General features: G+C 37.3%; 1 pseudogene across 1 annotated transcript; it reads right to left on the bottom strand.

The window, feature by feature from the left end:
- Positions 1–3,839: 3,839 nt before the first annotated feature.
- Positions 3,840–5,117, bottom strand: LOC149567167 (putative polyamine transporter At3g13620 pseudogene; annotated as a pseudogene). Its single transcript, XR_016361607.1, has one exon. The product of XR_016361607.1 is annotated as a putative polyamine transporter At3g13620 pseudogene (transcript).
- Positions 5,118–20,053: the final 14,936 nt, after the last annotated feature.

Raw genomic sequence — 20,053 nt, 5'->3', positions numbered from 1 at the left:
TGAAAACTGCCTCCCGCCCATACGGTAGTCGTAACCCCGTAGAGCCTTGAATTTTGCTTCCCAAGCGTACGCTAGCTTGCCACGTGTCTTCTCTACAACTGCATTTTTCATTCGTCAAAATTTGACCTGCCTTACCTCTACTCACAGGCCCCACCGCGCATGGGCGTTGCCTTCTAAAAACCACGGTCCTAAAGACAACTCTAAAATCATGTCTTATTTAATTTAAATAGTTAAAAACACCAATCCACAGCGAATGTGGGATATCTCCTCCCATCTCATCTCTGTTTTTTGCTCTACGACCTCCCTTTTTCATTTCCTTTGGCATGGATGTTGCTTTAAAACATTGCTTGATCCTCTTTTCATAGGCTATGGCTTGTCTTTATCTGCAGCATTGCTCTTTGACTGTCGTGAGTCTTTGACCACTCCCTTGCTGTTGATGTCAATTGCTTCCCATCACTGCAATCTCCCTCTCTGCTAATGTCGTGTTGCCCTTACCCAAGAATTCAATGTTGTTGCCTCCATATTCAGAACCTTTAAAATTGGCTGTAAAAGTGAGCAACATTATATTGAGATCTCCCTCTTTCAGCAATGCCGCTTTCTCTATCCTGCGAAAACTTTGGCACCTCTAAAAGCTTGGCAACCTCCTCCATCATTCCTTCTCTCTGACGGCTTTTGGTAGCTTTTCAAACTTATTGCTATGGCTTTCCTGATGGGTGTTTCGTGATTCGTGTGGAGTTCTTCTACTTGGGCGGCTTTGATTTCTGATACCTCTCACAAAGTGGGGCTCCTTTAATGCCACACTCTTTCTTTTAAAAACTGATTGCTCCTTTGGAAAAGGCGATATCTCCCTTTTAAAACTGTATGTGCTCATTTCCATTTATTACGCGAGCTGTGGGTCTTCATACTTTAATTGGGGCTGCTTCTTTATGTGTTGAATCATGCATTGGAAGCTACAGAACTTGCTATCAAGTTTATTTTAGTTCTGATAGGATGATTTATATTTGAAAATTTGGGCACGACATTCATACAATCTACCGGAAGGACCTTCACACCACCCACTTCCTTGGGGTTTGGAATTATCTCCATTGTAAGTCGATACAATGATATTTTGATGAGCTATCATTCTTAGATATCCGCCTCAGAAGATTTCGCTCTTCTGATCGGAACTCCAAACTTCTTGAGAAAAGATCTTCAAATTCAGGCAAGAGCATTTGTTTCCCATCAAAGAAGCCCTTTCAACTCAAACTAGGGCTCATTACATGATTAACCCCCTTTTTTACTTCCTCTTGCTTGAACGTGACTATTGAACGTTTAACTGTGGTGGATGCTTTGCTTGAATGCACCTTGATTGGCTTTTCATTTTTTAAAGATTTTGATTAGCTTCAAGGACAAATTTTATTTGAGCTCCTCCTATTATGCCAAAGCACTTATTTTATTTTATTTTATGCTTTATGCAATTTGGGTAGAAATTAAACCTATTTTTATTGCTAGTCCTCACTTCTATCTCCATCCATAATTTTATAACCATACGTAGATCTGATATTGCCACAATTCTGATGCATTTAGCCGGGCCCCAAAGTGGGTCCGGCTAAAAAAAATTTTCTTCCCAGACAACTGAATCCTCAAACTAATCCATTAACCTTCTCAGATTGATTGGAAACGATTTTGATCACAGATTGATCGTTAAAAACTCAATTTGTCACTTTCTGCCAATTGTGAATCTAATGCCAGGAGGTCTATTGACTGCCTTTAAAAACTGACCCGAACACCTAATCGAGATCTAAAAACTGACACACTGAATCTTTTCTCTGCATACTTCTACCTTGTCAGATCTCGTCTCATGATGAATTTCCAGTCAAAAGATATTGATCGTCAAAGTTGCCTCCTCAAAATTATCTACAAGAAAACACGTCAGAATACCATAAACTGGGTTTGGATTTGGCTTGGAAAACTAGGCAAACGAGCACATGGGGAAACGAAAACTGGGACACTGACTCTATGTCATGAGGTGAATATGAATATGTGATTTGGGTTCATGAAGAATCACAGGGCGCAAATGGCGATCAGTCAAAGTAGGCTACTCAGAATTTTACAAACTGGACATGTTGACAGAAAGCATTTTTTGCGAATGGAATTGACCTGGAAAAGTGTGCAAACGGATTTTTCATGACTTACAAACTGACACACTTGGAGTATTTTCAGAGTAGAACATAGAGAAATAAACCATTTGATTTAGGCAATCACGGATCTCAAGTTATAACGTCTCGAACAGGGGTCCTGATAAATCTGCAAATGCCGATACCAGTAAAAGGTTACAAATTGCGTTTGGAATCGCGTTCAAAAACATATCAAACGGATTCATCAAGACTTAAAAATTGAAATATAACAAGTCTCTGATGTCTACAATATAACGCAAAAGGAATTTCAAGATTTGGGTCAACTGGGTCAAAGTTATAGCACGTCAAACAAGGCTCCCAGAATTAGGTGCAGAGTGCAAAAGCATGAAAATAGTAACTGACCAATTTTGAGGGATTCAAATCCTAGTCAAACGGACTCGAAACGATTCAAAATCTGAAACATAGGTTTTCATGTATGGATACTAGATACTCCCAGAGTGGCAAGTCATGACGCAAATCTAGGTGCAAGATATTAAGGCGTAAACAAGGCTTCTTATCGCTGTTTGACACTGTGTAAAATGCAAGATTGACAATTTCTAAAAGAAAGACTTCGCCAAATGACTCGGAATGATGATTTAACTTCATGGAACACTTAGACAGGCTGAAAATAGGGTGTTAGAAACATTAAACACCTTTTAGGCTTCAGACTGGCAGTCGGGTGCATAGGCATCAAAAAGCTTTCATAGGGCTTAATTTCTCAACAGTGCTCAAAATAAGGACTGCAATTTTGAGCGCCAACAGAATGATCCAAACACAAGCCATTATATAAGTAGAATTAAACACATCAATTTAGATACTCACTTGTCATTCAAATTTGTGAAAAAGAAGTAACGCAAACCTTGGTGTCTAGCGCAACTGAATGGAAAAAAAGTCCAAGTAGTCTTGAACAAATCTTTAAACCTTTAGCTTAAGATAGCTAAGTTACTAGTTTGAGTTCAAAGATGGGTGTGGGTACAAGAACCTAGTAAGGTGGGTACATGATTTTTTATTAGCGGTTTGGCTACATGTGTGTTTGTCTACACGCATGTGTGTGTGTGCATGTGCGTGTGTGTGTATGCATGTGTGTGTCTATGTGTGTACACATGCATGCACGTGGGTGTGTGTGTGTGTGTGTGTGTGTGTGTGTGTGGGTGTGTGTGTGTGTGTGTGTGTGTGTGAGAGAGAGAGAGAGAGAGAGAGAGAGAGATACAAAGCTTTAAGGCAAAATCATTTCATAGTACGATACTTGATCATTGATCAATGCCAAAATGCCAAAGATGATATTAAATGCTAATTAATAGTGGAATAATATGCATATATGTATCCAACAAGTATCCACAAACATACTCATACCTAGTGCATACCCAAACCTTGGCCTGTGGGTATGAACCATGAAACTTAGTAAAATAGTCAACAAAGGTAAGCAAAACGCAACCATGATGCTATTATCCACATAAGAAGAACAAATTACCATAATTTATGGTGCTTTAAAATTCAAAATATCATGTGTACTCACAAACACTACCATTGAACCCTTATAACAAAAAGAGATTGTTTGGATATACTTTAAAGACAGATAAAATTGGACAACCTCTCCAAATCTGTTGAAAAATACATGAAACTCATAGAAACAAGAGCTCTAGTAAGCTGAAGTATATGAAATAGGTGATTGCAACGAAATAATTTTACACATTTTTAAAAATATATGATATTTTAAATAATTTAAGAAAAAACATAAGAACATTGAAATAAGAAATGTTACATATTCTTAAAACCACTTGATCAAATGCGCCCGCATATATTTATAATTTGGGGAACTATGTTAAGGTTTTGAACCCGTATTTAGAAGACCGTCGAACTTCATCTGGTCATCGGTTCGATTCTCATTCCCACTCTCGCCGACTCTCTCAGCGAAATCAATGCAAGTACTCTTCTTGCAGGCCTTCATGAAAAAATACCCGAGAATGCCAACGAATGTAACAGAAACGCTGAGTACATAGACAGTCAAATCCGCCAGAGTCATGACAAATAGGAGAAATGCCATGGGCAAAGCAAACGGGAAAATCAACCCTGTTATACCCACTGGAACCCTGTACGACCTCTTGAGATCCAGAGATTTCCGCCTCAGCCACCAGAAAAACGCGAATTCCAGCAGCCTCACGTAGCTTTAAAGAAGATTGGCAGCCGAATTGAATGCAGTAAAGCTCAAGTATGATAAAATGAGCGTGGATCTTCCCGAGATAAAAACCCCCAAGAATGGCGTATTCAAAGATGAACGCTTGGCCATGGCAGAGGGAAGAAGCCCTATTTCTGCCATTCCTAGAAGCTGAAACGATGCGCTGCTCAGCTGAACTTCAAAAAGCCCTACAGTTGGTAAAACGGACCCCAGATCGATCCAATATTTAAGCCACGATCCAGGAATCAGCTCAGCTACTTCGACCAAGTAGCCGTTGGAACAAAACTCTCGATTGAACCGCAACAACCCCGTTGCTGTCATTAATGGAAAAATATACCCCAGGCAGGCCAAAACCCCTGCGCAAAATAACGTCTTTGGAAAAGTCCACTGCAGATTTTCAACCTCACCGGCTAAGGTGCTCACATTGTCCCATAAATTGAGGTTCAAGAAGAGTTAATTGAAGAAGATCGACCAATCCACGTGACCCTATGGCAAAACCCTCCATCGCGATGGTTTCAGCTTCGAAAAGTACAGATTGATGCACAATGACCTCCTTGTTTGACATAAATTCTCAGCGAGCTCTCCTAAGTAACATTGTTTGAGAAAAATATCCAACCGTCGTAGTAGGACAGATTGGTAGGTTCATTTTCTTGTGTTGTTGATCTAAACAAACAGCTAGAGGATTAGCATGTCGGCGATCGGAGTCCTTGAGTTCTTCAATCTGTAATTTCCCATCATCCCCAAAGAGTCAGAAACCTCTCTCCCTATGCTTGCCGCTTCCAGAAACAAATAGAGAGTTCTAGGAAAAAAATTGGTATTTTTTCGAGTTAGAAAACAATTAACGCCTCAGAAAATTACCATTGTCCAATTAGAAAATTTGAATTTTTGTAAGAATTTTTTTCAGAAAAATAAATAGACCCCAAACCTTAAGTTCTTACATTTTTTTATTTTCAAATTTAATGCGCAGGTGAAACTGAGAACATAAGTTCCTTGCCTTAAGATAGCTTTGAGTAACACTAAATATCTGTCTTATTACCGATCCTTTGACTGAAGATATATGAAACTCACAGACTTAAATTTTTAATAAATGGATACAGAAAGGAGAATGTTGACCTCTACTGTTTCAAGCACAAATTTCAATGCATTCGGTTCTTGTCTTTCATTTTCATGTTGCTTATTCCTCATCAAGTTTCAACACAGTCCATTGTGTTCTCTTCTTTGAATATGGTTCGTATATCTTTCATCCTACATTAAACCCAAGCCAAAAGGCTTTATTTTGTCCCTGTCGCAGCATCCTGTCTGGTAGCTCTTTTCAACAAATGGTTTTACTTTCCCTTCTCCAACATTAGCTCTTCCAAAAATGATTTGACTCATCCCAATCTCTATTTTTGCCTCCATTAATTGTAGATGCTCTTATTGTTAATTGTTGGTGTTGTCTCCTGCAAAATTGCACCGAAAGTAGGCGTGATGTTGAAATTTGCCCTCTTAACAACAATCGAGATTGTTGAAGAAAGAAAAAGCTAGGTTAATTTTTAATTTGAACCTCCCATCACTGCTCTAAAATGCTTTCTTTAGCAAATAAATTTGAGGAAATCTTGCTCAAAAAGGTCTAATTGCACTGGGTAGATCCTTTAGTGTAGACTTGCTCTCAGAGATCTAAAGACTTCACTGCATAGAGGTAGGGATGGAGGTCAACACTTATAGCAGATTAAAAGTTATACTGTTAGCTACAAGCAGTGATAATATATACATATGTGAAAAGAAGAATTTCACATTGACTTAGAAACCCACGGTTAACTAATTTAGTGAATGTCACAACTTTTAAGTATAATATCAAAACAAATCTAAGCGTATATGCTTGTTAGGGTTGCAATTAGGCTTTGTGAGAATAGACTGCTACAAATATCATACTTATTGTTAAAGTCCAAGCTACGCAGAAGAAGTAAATTGTCAACTTCCTCTGTAAGTGAATATCCTAACTGTGACTTGAAATCTAAACTACGAATGAAGCTAAGTGGCATTTAATGAACAATCACTTTGTATCGATCTAGTGCAAAATTATTCCAAACATGAGCCAATTATAAGTAGAATTTGATTAATGAATGAAAGACTTTTAATGATGTCCACGAGACCATAACTCTAAGGGACCAGCATAAGACCCCTTAATCAGTTTGGTGCAATTTCTCTAGGTTGTCCCTTTTGTTGTGGATCTTCATAAGTAAGATGGCACCCTTGAGTAGTTTTGGACCTTTGAAAAGCTCTTTAATGTTGTTCACCTTTAAAATTTATTTGTGATGGTTGTGAACTTCCTCGTATGGGGTGCAATCCTTCATATAGTGTCACTTTGTTTCCACTACTCCTTCATTGCAAAATCTACAAATTCTCTCCTCCCACTCATCCTTAGGGACCTTCCATCTGCCAGTTTCACATCTCAAATGGTGTGATCAAGATCTCAGTTGGGCTATCAAGATTTTTGTATTTCCTTTGATCTTGGCTCCTAGACACTCTTTGTTGTCATGCTCACATGTGGGATTAAATTCTTTGACATAATAGGTTTTTTTTCTACCTAGCTGATTTGTCCACATGTCAAATCTAATTATTTCTACCACCCATTTTTTAATTTCTAAATTGTTTTTCAGGCACTCTTGGTAGTCAATGTTCCACTTGTTGAACCATTTATCATTTTGTTTCTTCCATGTCCTCTTTAGACGAATAAGCTCTCCGTCAATCACCTTACTAGGCCAGCGATGTGCATCCATTTTGCCCACTTTTTTAAGATAGCTCAACAGTCTAACAAACTCGTAAAAAACTATAGATTTGATTTTGAAATTAGTTGTAATGAAATGCTTTTTAATTCTTTAAATTTTCTGTCATTTATGGTTTGATACATTGTTCCCCCATACCTCGTTGCCATACAAAATACAAAATAACTAGAATCACAAACAACCCAAAGAGGGTTTTCTTAGTCTTCCAATCCCATAACTCCATTGTCCTACACCTATTTTGAAGAAAATACGATGTCTTCCATCCCCCCTATATCATTTTTTATCTACATGTTTCCCAACTTAGCCGGTAATGGAAATCAATCCCCAAATACTTGTATTCTTCTACAATCTCTAGAACTTTTCTATTAAATATGAAAGTGTGTTGTTGTTTATTTTTCTCAAGGAAAAGACCATTATCTTGGTCTTAGAAGTATTGACCTCCATCCCTACCTCTATGCAAAAGGTTTCTAATTTCCTCAAATGTTCTGGTGACCCTTGTGCTATTTTGGCAATGAGAATAAGGTCATCATCATAAAGAAGTAATATGATCACATAATCAACAAATTGAATTCCCTCTCCATTGGTTTGTTTAGTCATTCCTTTAACTTGTCAATATAGAGCTCAAACAAGGTAGGAGATAATGGGCACCCTTGCTTGACCCCTATGTCGCTGCCAAAACATTCTAACATGCTCTCTTTGGTTTTGATTATCGCTCTAACCTTCTCATAAAGCTTATAAAAAACAACCTTATACTCTATTGGAACCTCCAATTCTTCCATCCTATTCCATAATGCATCCCTAGGAACAGTGTCAAAATCTTTCTTAAAGTCAACACAATAGCAAAAAATTGCTTCACCATGTTTGTCCCACACTTTCTCGATGAGATATCTTAGGGTAATGCAATGATCAATGGTGGAGTGTTTTGGTCTAAAACTCGCCTGACTTGTAGCTCTTTTTCCCTCTTCTTCTGCTCATCCATTGATTCTACATTCTATCATACTCCTGTAGAGCTTTCTTAATAGGGGGTTCACCATAATGGTGTTGTAGTTGGAAGGATTTTTGACATCCCTGCTTTTATGAAGATGGATAACTACCTTGGTGGTCCATTCCGTGGGAAATCAGCCTTGTGTGACCTTATTAAAATTTTCTTAATGTGCGGAACTAACAAATCTACCCCCTACTTTAGAAATTCAGCCTACAGCCCATCAATATCCTAAGCTTTTTTGCTCAATAATCTCCTTATCCCTAGAACAATATCTTCTTCAAAAAATAGTTCAGTTGGTTAGTTGATTATGGGAAGTGAAACTTCGCCCTTTAGTCTCTCATAAAGAATTTTTGTGTATTCGAGCCATTGGGAGTTTGTAATATTATTTTCAACTTGTTTCCTAGCTTGTTGTAGCTTCCTCCAAAAACCTTTAGGATTATGCTTTCCTAACATGATTAGCTCCTTCCTTCAGTTAATCACATACTCTTCTTTTTTGGATTTGATCAGTTCTTTGTATTCTCTCATGATTGTTTTGTTTTCCTTTCTCCCTTTAAGATTCTTTGTGCGGCCTTGCATTTTTTGTCATACCATGGGTTAGTCAGAAAGGTGTTTGAGATGCTCATCTTTATCCTTGTTATCTTACAACCCTTAAGCAATTTTTGAATTAGTGGGATCAATGAGTTGTTACTAACGTGGTTTTTCTTATCATTGTTTTCATTGAGATTCATGATGTCATGGTACATTTGGATATGTTGTTCAAGAGCAGTGTAAAATACCTTTTTAATTTTATTGTTTAGAAGAATATTGCCCTCTTTATGTCCTTTTGTACTTCCATCTAGAACCCGATCACTTTTCAGCCTTGTGACTTACAAATTGTACTTAATATAGAGGGGCATATGGTCTGAATTTAGCTCCATAGGACATCGTTCAATTCTAAATTCAACTACCTTGGTGATAATTGAGTGAGAACATATCATATAGTCCACTACACTTTTTCCGTTATATGTTTTACAAGTTATTTTGTTTGATAATGGCCACTTCTTCATACCATTACAAACAACCAACCCGTGGAGGCTACACAACCCTAAGAGTTCAGCCCCAAAGTGAGACACACCACCTTTTTCATCCAGTGAGGTCCCTCTACTGATACTATCATCATCTTCTTTTAGCCACAAGGGATTGTCGTCTTATGTTAGGTCATTGCTCAACTGAATAGATTGATTACTCATAGTCCTAGCATTAAAATCTCCTATAAGGATTATGTTTCTAGTATGACTAAAAGAAAGTACATCTTTCTTTAGAGCTGCAAATGGATCTACGTTGTCTAGATGTTTATTTTTGTAGAATTTAGATCTTTTTGGTGTGAAATAGCACATTGCCAACCATGTGATGTCCTCGTCATTCTCGATCTCTAGCCATATAAATTGTTTATTTGGGTCCTCTTTCTCCAATTTTATGTTTTGTTCCACATGTATCTTATCAAGATAGTAATCCCTCCATGTCCTTTACCTATCTTTGTTTCTTCATTCCACATGTAGACTTTATTGTATCTTTCAAAATTTTGAATCCTACACCCTTCATGTTCATGTGTTTCTATGAGACAAATAATGTCTTGCCTATTGGTTATGGGCCCCAAACTCGGTCCTCTTCTCCATGGATATCCTCTACAATTTGAACTCACCATGTTTAGATACTCCCATGGGGCCCTAAGTTCCTATTTCTAATTCATTGATTTATTGGCAATGTGTGCTTTACTGTTTTTCATCCAAGCCCATTTGCCAGCAACCCTTGTTGATTTTACTTTCTCCCACTCCTTCATTCTTTCCTCTTGTTGATTAATGGTCAAATCCTAGTCTAAGTATATTTGGGTGTCTTTGAGTAGCCCCTTTTTCTTTAGGATTATGCTCTTGTCTTCTATGCTTCTTAAAGTAACTCTCACATGTCTATTTTTCCCCATTCCCACACTTCTCCCAATTTTGTTTTCTTGTCAAATTTTATCCGTCCACTTTAGTTTGTCCCTAAGGTTAAGTTACTTATGCGTCTAGGCTAGAGGGGGATGTAGATGTAGATGCAAACTAGTGCACGGATGTAGGAGGATGCAATTCAAAGTACAGATGCAATCAGAAGTGTTAAAGAAGAGATGAAAAAAAAAAATCTCTGCAATATGTGACTGGTCATCAAAGAATATGCCACATCACCGACTTCATGAAATTAGGGAACTTCATAATGGTGTTTGCATAGCAATCTAAAGATATCTATTTTATATATCACTGCAACTATCATTCCCATCAAACACACTACATAGGAGCCCGTCATCTCATAGAAAATATAGCCTACTTGGACAAAGAGGAGTTCACAAGTGGAAGTGGATATGTTTGGAATGAATCTAAAATTAAGACACAAAGCCACGCATGATAGATATGCTTTCCAAGTCAGGATGAGACAAAGGAAGAATTAAAGAAAAGGTCATGTTTGTCTATGATGCTTCAGAAAGCCTTGTTGGGTTTCAATTGTTTGCCAGAAGGATTATCTTCATGAGGCAACAGTCAACAATAAAGAGATTAATCTTACACTACAAGTGGTGGATTAATATTAAGCTATAGTTTATGGAAATGTCATAAATAATTAAAAGGCCCCATCATTACACTATAAAAGTTGCAATTATTTTCAAAGGGACATGATTTTGGAATTTAAAAAGACATGACCTATAATTTAAATTTAAAAGATTATATTTAACATAATCTAGTGAGCTATTTTTCCTTCCTTTTCTCTCTTTTCTTTCTAATATTATATCTTATGTTTAATATTTCTTGTATTTCTTTGCATACATAACTTATGGTTGACAACTTTATACTCTCTCTCTCTCTCTCTCTCTCTCAAGTATGGACATACCCAAATGCATCCAAAATCCCCCCAAAAAAAATCTATGCATCCACGTATCAACACCCCACACCCACATCAATATCAGAACCAGAATTGGTACTTAGCCCTAAGGAAGTCATGTGTAAAAATATTCATTTTTTCACATTGCCCGTAGTCTTTTAAGCCTTTTATAATGATGTTTACAACCTTTTCTTGTATTTATTTCTCCTCTCTGGTTTGTCTCCATTTTTTATTTTGAATGACTTCCTTTTGTTCAATGGATGGTTTTTTGACCACTTGTGCCCATGATTTGACCTCTTTTATTTGTTCTTTTAGTTCATTTTCTCTTAGTACTATGCATGCTAATGTTGCTTTAACTTCCTCAATTTTTTTTGTGGTAACTGATTTAGTCATTGTTTCTTTCCCTTCCTGTAGAGCTTGTTTGAGAGTGATTATTTCTTGCTGACCTCTCTTGATGTCTTCTTAAAGGTTTAGGACCTATTTTCTCAACCATTTGTTCTCTCTTTCAAGCTCCCAACTAGTTATTGTGACCTCCTCAATATTTTCACTCTCTTGTTGTCCCTTCTCCTCCAAGGTCTCTATCCTTCTTTTCATGTCCATAAGATCATTCACATACATTTTTGAAGACCAAAGTAAAGGAGAGGAGGAGGGGTTGTAGGGTTCTTGTAGGAAGCCCCCCCCACAAGTTCCTTTGTCTACCCCAACTTTTATTTAAGGGATCCTTGTCATAAGCTCTTGGATTCCCCCTTGTATTGGTGGATTGTTGGTTTTTTGGTTCTTTGGATCATTTACAGGGTGATTTTTAGCTATCCCTAGTAAAATCATGATAAGTTTCTTCTTCTACAGTTGTTTTTTCTTCTTTCAAACCTCCCTCTGCTTAAGTATCCCTAGGTATTGCTTTTCATTTACAAAGGTGAATTTAGTGTTTACATTGTGATGATCCTCCTATTGTGACTCTGATAGGTTGTACTGTCGATCTGCAATAGCCTGTGGTTGTGATTGTATCACCTAATCTAGTAGTGTAATAAAGGAATACTAACTTAATAAAAAGAATTCACACAACTAAATAAGATAACATTTATAATAGGACCAAGGTTATCACCAAGAAGGAAGGCGAACCAAGAGTAGTAGGCTCCTTATGGTATACCCTACGATGACATAGATATGTCCCTGATGGATGGGGATGTATGCTCACGGTGTGCGCAAGCTTCCAATAGGTGGGGGGTTTCTATCAAGTGTGTATGGGTGAGGGTTTTAACAATGGAGGTATGGATGGATTTCAGCATTATGATGGTATTTTGGTAGTTTTTAGGCTCTCAAAATAGCATTATAAGTTTGCATAAAAGTGGATTGTTGGATTATGAGAGGGAAGGGCTTTATTTATAGGCTAAGGGGTAGTGAGATGGAGGGCCAAGATGCAAAGATGGAAGAATGGTGAGGGAGGGCTAAGATTCTTTGAAAGGGAAGCACATGGATTGTGCTTGTTTAGATCCAATCAAGAAGTGACACTTGTCACAAGGAGGAGGAGTGTGAGGGGATGGTATAAGGGTTGGTCCAAGGGAGTAATAAGGTAAGATGAGTGTGTAAGAGTGATGTAAGAGACATAAAGAGGGATGTAAGAGGAATTAATGGCATGTAAGAGCCATTAATGCTCTTGGATAGGGATGGAAGAGGATAAGGGAGACTTGTTGACTTTGGTTTGGGTTAGCATGTCTTAACCCTTGCTTAAAGTTGTGCACATGTTTAGGAGGGGGATTAGACTTAGCTTAAGAAGGGGATTAGGGGCCAAGTGGCTTAGCTTTGCTGGGATGGGTTAGTTAGGTGGCTAAGTGAGGTTAGTATGGGTGAATGGGTTGGATTAGGGGTAAAGGTTGGGTTTAGGGATGTTTTAGAGGTTTGGATAACTTATTAAATAATTTATTTAATAAATAGGGGGATGTGGGATTAAATTAAATAGATTTGAAGATTTATTTAATTTAATAGAGGAATAGGGATTTAATCGATAAATTGATTTTGGGTTATCGTTTGATTTTATCAATTGGGCTATAGTTAATTAAATTAATTAATTAACTAGGGGATGACAATTAATCAATTAAATAATAAATATTTAATTAGTAATGTCCTAAGAGATGACTAAATAAGATTACTTATTTGTGTAATCAGATTTAGATGTCTAGATGATCACATTTAAGGGTTGCAAAGTGACCATTGCGCCATCCTGGGGTTGTTCAGACATTGGTTTAGGTTCCCATACTGTTGCTTGTCATGGTCTTGGGTTTTTTATGAAGGATCCCCTAGTCTTAACCTCACTATATTCTGCATTGCTTCTGGAGAAAATAGAGGCCAAAAAGATCTTGAAGTCCCAACTTCCTTGTTTCCTAGCCCCTCAGCTCAAGTGAGTAGGTACAACTACAATCTCCAGACCCTAACAGTAGATAGTTTGAGCCTTGGTTAGATTTTCTTTACTACTTTGGAGCATTGATGATGACATTGGTATGGATATATTAATTTCCATTCAACTATATGAAAAATAATTGACATAGACCCAACTAAATGGTCAATCAATACATGCAGTCTTGAACTATTGAATCATAAAGCTTAAAATAGTCAACACTAAACAAGGGGAAACCCAACCATATGTAATTAAATTATCCACATTGGAAGAAGAGATAAGCTTCTTTTCTACGAAACTAAATAAATACAACATACTACTATCGAGCCCTTATAAATAAGGGTAGATTTTTAGATTTTATTAGACGAAATTTAAAAGGGGCAACTTTGCAATGCTGAGAATTTTTTGAAGAAATATGAAACTAGTAGACTCGATTATGATAAAAATCAATACAGAAAGTAAGAGATTGAACTCTCCTATTTTCAATACAAATTCCCATGCTTTTAAATCTTGTCATTTTTCTTCCTATTCACGTTTCCTCATCCACCATAGCCCCCCATTTTCACCTTCTTAATCAAGACATTAGCTTGTCTAAGATGAGTTCAAGTGGCCTTGAAGAAAGAAATACCTGGGTTAATTTTTTTGGAAACTTCCATCACTGCTCTAAAATTCCTACTTTAGGAGATTGTGAGTCGCTAGACTTGATTTTAGTATTATATTGGCTAAACGTAGTGATGAATTCTCACTCACTCAGCCTAAGAAATGAGTCGAACTAGGCAAACGCATGGCATGTGGACTTGTCTTCAGGGATTTAAGACTTCATAGTGAGGTTTGAACTTTTTCTCTATGCTTAAAGTCAAAAGTATTGGATTCAAAGTTAATTTTGCACCCGAGGCTTGTAGTGTGTATCAAGAAATCAATGTTCTCCTTAAATTTCTTGGTTGAAATACAAAGTGGTTCAGGATATATCTTCACCATTTGAGTGATTTCCTCCTCTGCCAGACCAAGACTTGACATATGTTTAATCTTCATTTCCAAGGCTTCAAAGTTGAGGTGTAAAACCATGGAGAGGGATCTCACAAAAGTTGTTGAACCTTTCAAAATGCCTATCCTATTCTTCAAGTACTCCACTTTAGGTTTCACCTACTTCTCAAAATCATTCATCAAAAGCACAAGCACCTTTCTCAAAGCCTTGCATAAATGGACCTTTGAGCCAAATAGAGTCTCAAGATGGTCCTAGATAGTTTTCTAAGCTCAAACTAAGAAATCTAGCTCTATAATTATAATACATGCTATGTCTTGAGCATCCAAGCCTAATTCTTCTAGAAACTTCATTGTGGGCTTCCACTAAGTATCCACTTTGAGTGTAAGAACACTTGGTTCCCTAAGAATGATAGCCTTAAGCTTGCTTTCTGTGAAACCAGAATCTTTCAGGAACTGAATGGCTTCTCTCATAGTGTGTCCATATTTTTTTCTCAATAGCTTGTATCTTCTTATATCATAATAGTTTCCATTTGCAAAGAAGAAAACCCACATTCTTTTGTTAAGAGATCTGAAATGGCATTCAGAGGAGGTGTGATATCAGATGATGATGATGAAAATGAACAAAGTGTCAAGAATGATGGGAATCTGAAGGATGGATAATCCAATTTGATTATTGAAGCGAGGCATGACGACGATCTCCATGAATAGACTATGCATTGATAAGTAGGAGATAATTTCCACAAGTAGTCAAATTGTGATATTGCTTTTAACTCTATATTTTTGAGTCAAACTCATTGAATCATGTTTCATGAGTAGTGATTCAACATGAATCTATCTCTCATGAAAATAAATTGAACAATTAGCACTCATTAGATCTAGGTGATGCTCATAGAGGTGAAGCATCAAGACTTATTGGGCTATCACCCATCCTAGTATTCCTCTAGCTTGAGTGCACAGATGTTAATAAAGAAACTGTACTTGATAAAAAATGTGAGCAGAGAAAATTGAGATTTGTATGTTTGTAAATTGAAACATTTAGTCAAGGAGGGATCTTCCCTTAGGATTAGGGTTTAGTCTGACACTTGTAGTGATAAAGATGATAAACACTCTTTTAAATGAGATTGTCTTCCCTAGATCATAAAAGCATTTTTATCAAACATTTTCTTCCCCGTATTTTTTAATGAATATTCACTTCTCTATTAATAAATATTGAAGTTAAATATTCAAAAAAAGGGGTCATAGGATATAAGATCAACCTATAAAAGTTCATATAGTGGATTTGGAAATACTTAACAACTATTCATAAAAAAACCATAAGCACTGCCCTCAATTAGCCAGAGAAGTACCAGCTGAGGGAGGAGGATTTTGTCTACCATGAAAACGCCAATTCTCCACAGGGTTGCAAGAAGGCTCAGGAGGATCCCACTCGTCATTAGCAACAATAGAAGCTTGCTCTTTTTGTTCTCCCTTTGCCCTAGGAGGAAAAATGACTAGGTCCAAGTGAGGGAATGACCACTTGGAGTCAAAAGCCAGAGGATCCAACCAACCAACAAAAGCAGGAGTAGCAAGAGGAGCAACTGGGGACCAACCAGATTCACATTGCAGAGAGGTAGAGCAATGATCCTAAGCATTCCTAGCTACTAGGAGAGTAGCATGGGGCCTAGGATCAAGGTGTCTATGAGTGGCGATGATAAACATCCTAACTACTAGGAGAGTCATGTGGGGTTGGGACGAAGGTGTCTACGAGTGGTGGGCTGAGGAGCTATGCCTACCACAGTGACCATGGGGTGGCATCTTATTTGTCAAAGCAGAATCTAGTGCCACTTGAGCAAATGTACACAGAGCATTGCTCCAGTGATTAAGAAACTCCTACAAGTGGGCCACCTCCAAGGCCACCTTGTTATCTTGTACCTAAATTTGGAGTAGTACATTATTACAAATGCAAGATTTAGTATAGAAAGACACATTATTATCAAGAAAAGTGTGAGTAAAAAGCACCACATTTCTATCTTTCCATAAAGAAAATAGGATCTCCACTCTAAAAGCATGCCAATTTTGAGAAAAATTGAAGGGTGTCCTAGTGAAATCCACAAGCAAGGTCACGTGCCAAGAAAATGGCTCTAGCCTAAAGGGGCTGGAAAAGTCATGTATCCAAAGCCAATATTTTTGGCTATGGGACAAAACCAAAAGATGTGCAGGAAAGACTCAAGTTGTCCACAAAAATGACACTATAGGGCTAGAATACCTAGATTCTTGAGTTGAGGTCCTAGAGGCAAACCCCAGAAAAGCACACACCATGAAAAGTGTGTAATCTTCGTCTCAGTAATGTCTTTCCATATACATTAAAACTACATTTCCAATTATCTTGTGTGGACTGGAGGTGCCAACAATGGTTGAGAGACTCAACCATGGGCAGGTGAGGCATCAATGACATGTATCCCATTTTAGGCTTGTAATTGACAAGAGGAGTACATGGATGCCACTTCTAGTCCTTCCACCAAGGTTTGACAGGTTGAATACAATCAAAAGTTTGATGATTTGGATGAGTCAAATGATATTGAACTTGCATATCTTCCCAAGATCTCATACTCATGGTGATTCTAGAGAAAAGATCTTTGGGCGTCTTGATGCCACATTAGGAAAAATGCACAGCACTGACACCTTGAATATTGGCAAGTAGCACACCCTCTAGAGAAAATAAGGGCGACCACCATGAATTATGATGATTCTGGAGAACCCATCTCTGAAGTCATTGCCAACCCAATGAATCCATGACTTAACAGCTTCCTAAGCCTTCCAAATGCTCTTGACCATGAAAGAGCCTTGAATTTGAATAGGTCCTGAGGTGATGAGAAGGGTCTAAAACCCTATCCCCTTCCACATCATCATGTTGACACAAAAACTAAAGGAGATGCAATGCCAAAGAAGGATTTTCTAGGCTTTGTGCCCTGAAAGGGCTCTGAGAACCCACTTGATGCACAAGGCAATGCCTTGTTTTTGGTGGAAATAAGGCCCATACCACTAGACTCTATGGGAAAGAAAAAATAATCCCAAGTAACATGATGGAAACCATGGTGTTTGACATCTAAGGCTTAGAGAAATTCTCTGAGGATCTTTTCCAACTTAGCATATGAGGCTTTAAAGGGGGACCAAGAGGAAGAGTAATAGAAATTTGTAGCAGCCAAAACTTTGGAGAAATTTTGAAACTTGCCAGCAAGTGAGAGATGCTTCGTAAGCTAGTAATCCAATATTTTAGCAATTATGTTAAGCATGACATTCCAGAGATCAACCATGGAGGCTTGAAAAGCAAAGGGAATACCCAAAAACTAAAAAATATATCCATGTTGGATCCATCTCCATTGGAATTGAGCAAGCCACGATGGAGTAGGGAGTAAGGATTGTCTATAGCAAAGAGTCTTGTGCCACTGAATGGTGGACCTAGAAGCCAAGAAGAAGGTTTCTAAACATTGAAGTGCATTAATGACATTATCTTCATCCTTAATCAGTGTGAGGAAGGAGCCATCAAAAAAATTTCCATTGACCAACTAAGATGGGGACTCTAGAGGAGAGATGCCACGAACCTGACCAGACAAGATGGAATGAACCAACAGATAACCAAACCCTTAAGTAGCCAGCATGTATAGAGCATGAGGCAGAGGGCATCCTTGGTGAATGGATCTGAAAAGGCCAAAGGCCTTAGACTACTTTCCAATGATGGTTATACATGTAGAAGCTTCACCAAAGAGCATTTTGGGTTAGTGCAAGAAGTTGGGTCTCATTGTTGGCCAAAAAGTGGAAGTGTTTTTCCTATTTTTGAAATATATTGTCAATTGATGCCAAAATTTGAGGCATTTAGAGATTAAATATTTAAAAAATTAGAAATAAAAGTTGTGGTGCCCAAAATTTGTTTTTTGAATATGTAGTTTATTTGTATACCCATTGTATCACCTTAAAATGGAAGGACTTCCATGTTAAGAGCATTTAGCCCTCTAAGTAAGTGGTCTGGGGTCATGTCAAGTGCCTTGAATGGGTTTTTGCATGGATCTTTATATTTTCCCCCTATTTTGCTTCTCTCTCTCTCTCTCTCTCTCTCTCTCTCTCTCTCTCTCTCTCTCTCTCTCTATTTCCAGCCTATTTCTGACAAATTGCCCTATGAAACTTAGGACTTTGGTCTTTAGGTCAAGGACAACCTTCAGTTCAAGGTGGACCTTGATGTTGACCTAGGTCAAGGAGGACCTCAACCCTAACCTAGGGCAAGGTCAACCTTGTCCTTGACCCTAGGTCCCATTTTCAATTTATGGAAGTTTTTGGATCTCGGGCTTTAAAAGGTTTATTTTCACTCTTCCAGATTGGTTGTTTTGGGTTTCAGAATGGTAGAGTCTTAAATTACATTTAATCTAGGTCTATTCCTAGGGGTTAAGGTTAAATGGGATTTAATGCTTCTATGTCAGCCTTCTCTAGGAGTTAGTGCCCTAGATCTCTATATAAGGAATCCTTCTTCCCTCATTTTGACATCTATTTTCCATCCACGCATATCTAAAATCTATGCATGATCGATATACTTTTTTTCGTATGATCTATTTTTGCATTGTTCAATCTCTTGTGCTTAATCAATTTGGATCATCACATTGAGAATTAGGGTTAAGAAAGGGAAACCATATTTTCTTTCTATTCATTTTGGTGAACATGTGATAGACAACTCTTTCTTTTTGGTTGTTAGATGCAAATCTTGCATTAGATTTCCTTTCATATTATCTTGTGTGTTCACCATCACTATTCATTTTGGTGAACCTGACACACTTACCCTCTTTTATTTTGTGGAATCAGACTCCCTATTGTGTTTTGTGGTGTTATATTTCATTTCATTTTTGTTAGGTCTTTTCTTGCATTATATTAGATTTTGTTTATGCTCTTGCATTTTAAAATTTAAAAATAAAAATAAAAAAATCTATATATCCAATAAAAATACAAAAACATTTCTTGCATTTCATTTACTATGAAGATGATGAATATGCTTTGGTGCATGGTTATGTTTCTTATTACCCTTCTTTTATCATCTCTTTACCATAGTTATGAGGTTTATGAGAGTATCATTCATTTTATTATGTTTATGATCTTTCATTTTATTCTCACTTATGTTTTTTGTGAATTTAACTGATACTAGTCTTCTTACATTCAAAACGTTTCTTAAAGATTCACGTGGTAGACTTATTATTATTTTGGATTATATGAAGGATTTGGTAGATGATACACCATCTTCTAATCTTCCTAATCTAAATCTTATCATTCCTAATCCGATACCTAATTGTCCATCTCCTGTCCCTAGTTCCTCTCATACTTTTGAGGAGGTTCAAGCTATAGTTCAGGATATAGATGTGCAAGATTTCTTTGATTTACCTTCTCCTTTGATTAATGATGATATTATAGGAAAGGGTAAAGACACTTCTTCAAAATTGATTGTTCTATCTTGTAAAACTTTTTCTCATGAGCATGATAAACAATAACCTCCTGTAGAAGATTTACATGATATGTACACTACATGATATACGATGATCACTAAACAAGGTTATAAAGGTTTAGGTCTTGGAGTTAATAAGCATGGTATTAAGTATCATGTTCATATACCCTCTAAACTAGATTTGCATGGTGTTGATTGTTCCAAATCTCAAGTTAAGGAAGGTTATGTCAATCATTGTCCTCCTCTTCATAAAC

This window comes from Cupressus sempervirens, chromosome 3, assembly GCF_028749045.1.
Source record: "Cupressus sempervirens isolate cs-2001-9-10 chromosome 3, ASM2874904v1, whole genome shotgun sequence".
NCBI lineage: Eukaryota > Viridiplantae > Streptophyta > Pinopsida > Cupressales > Cupressaceae > Cupressus > Cupressus sempervirens.
This window is presented reverse-complemented; position numbering and strand designations above follow the sequence as displayed.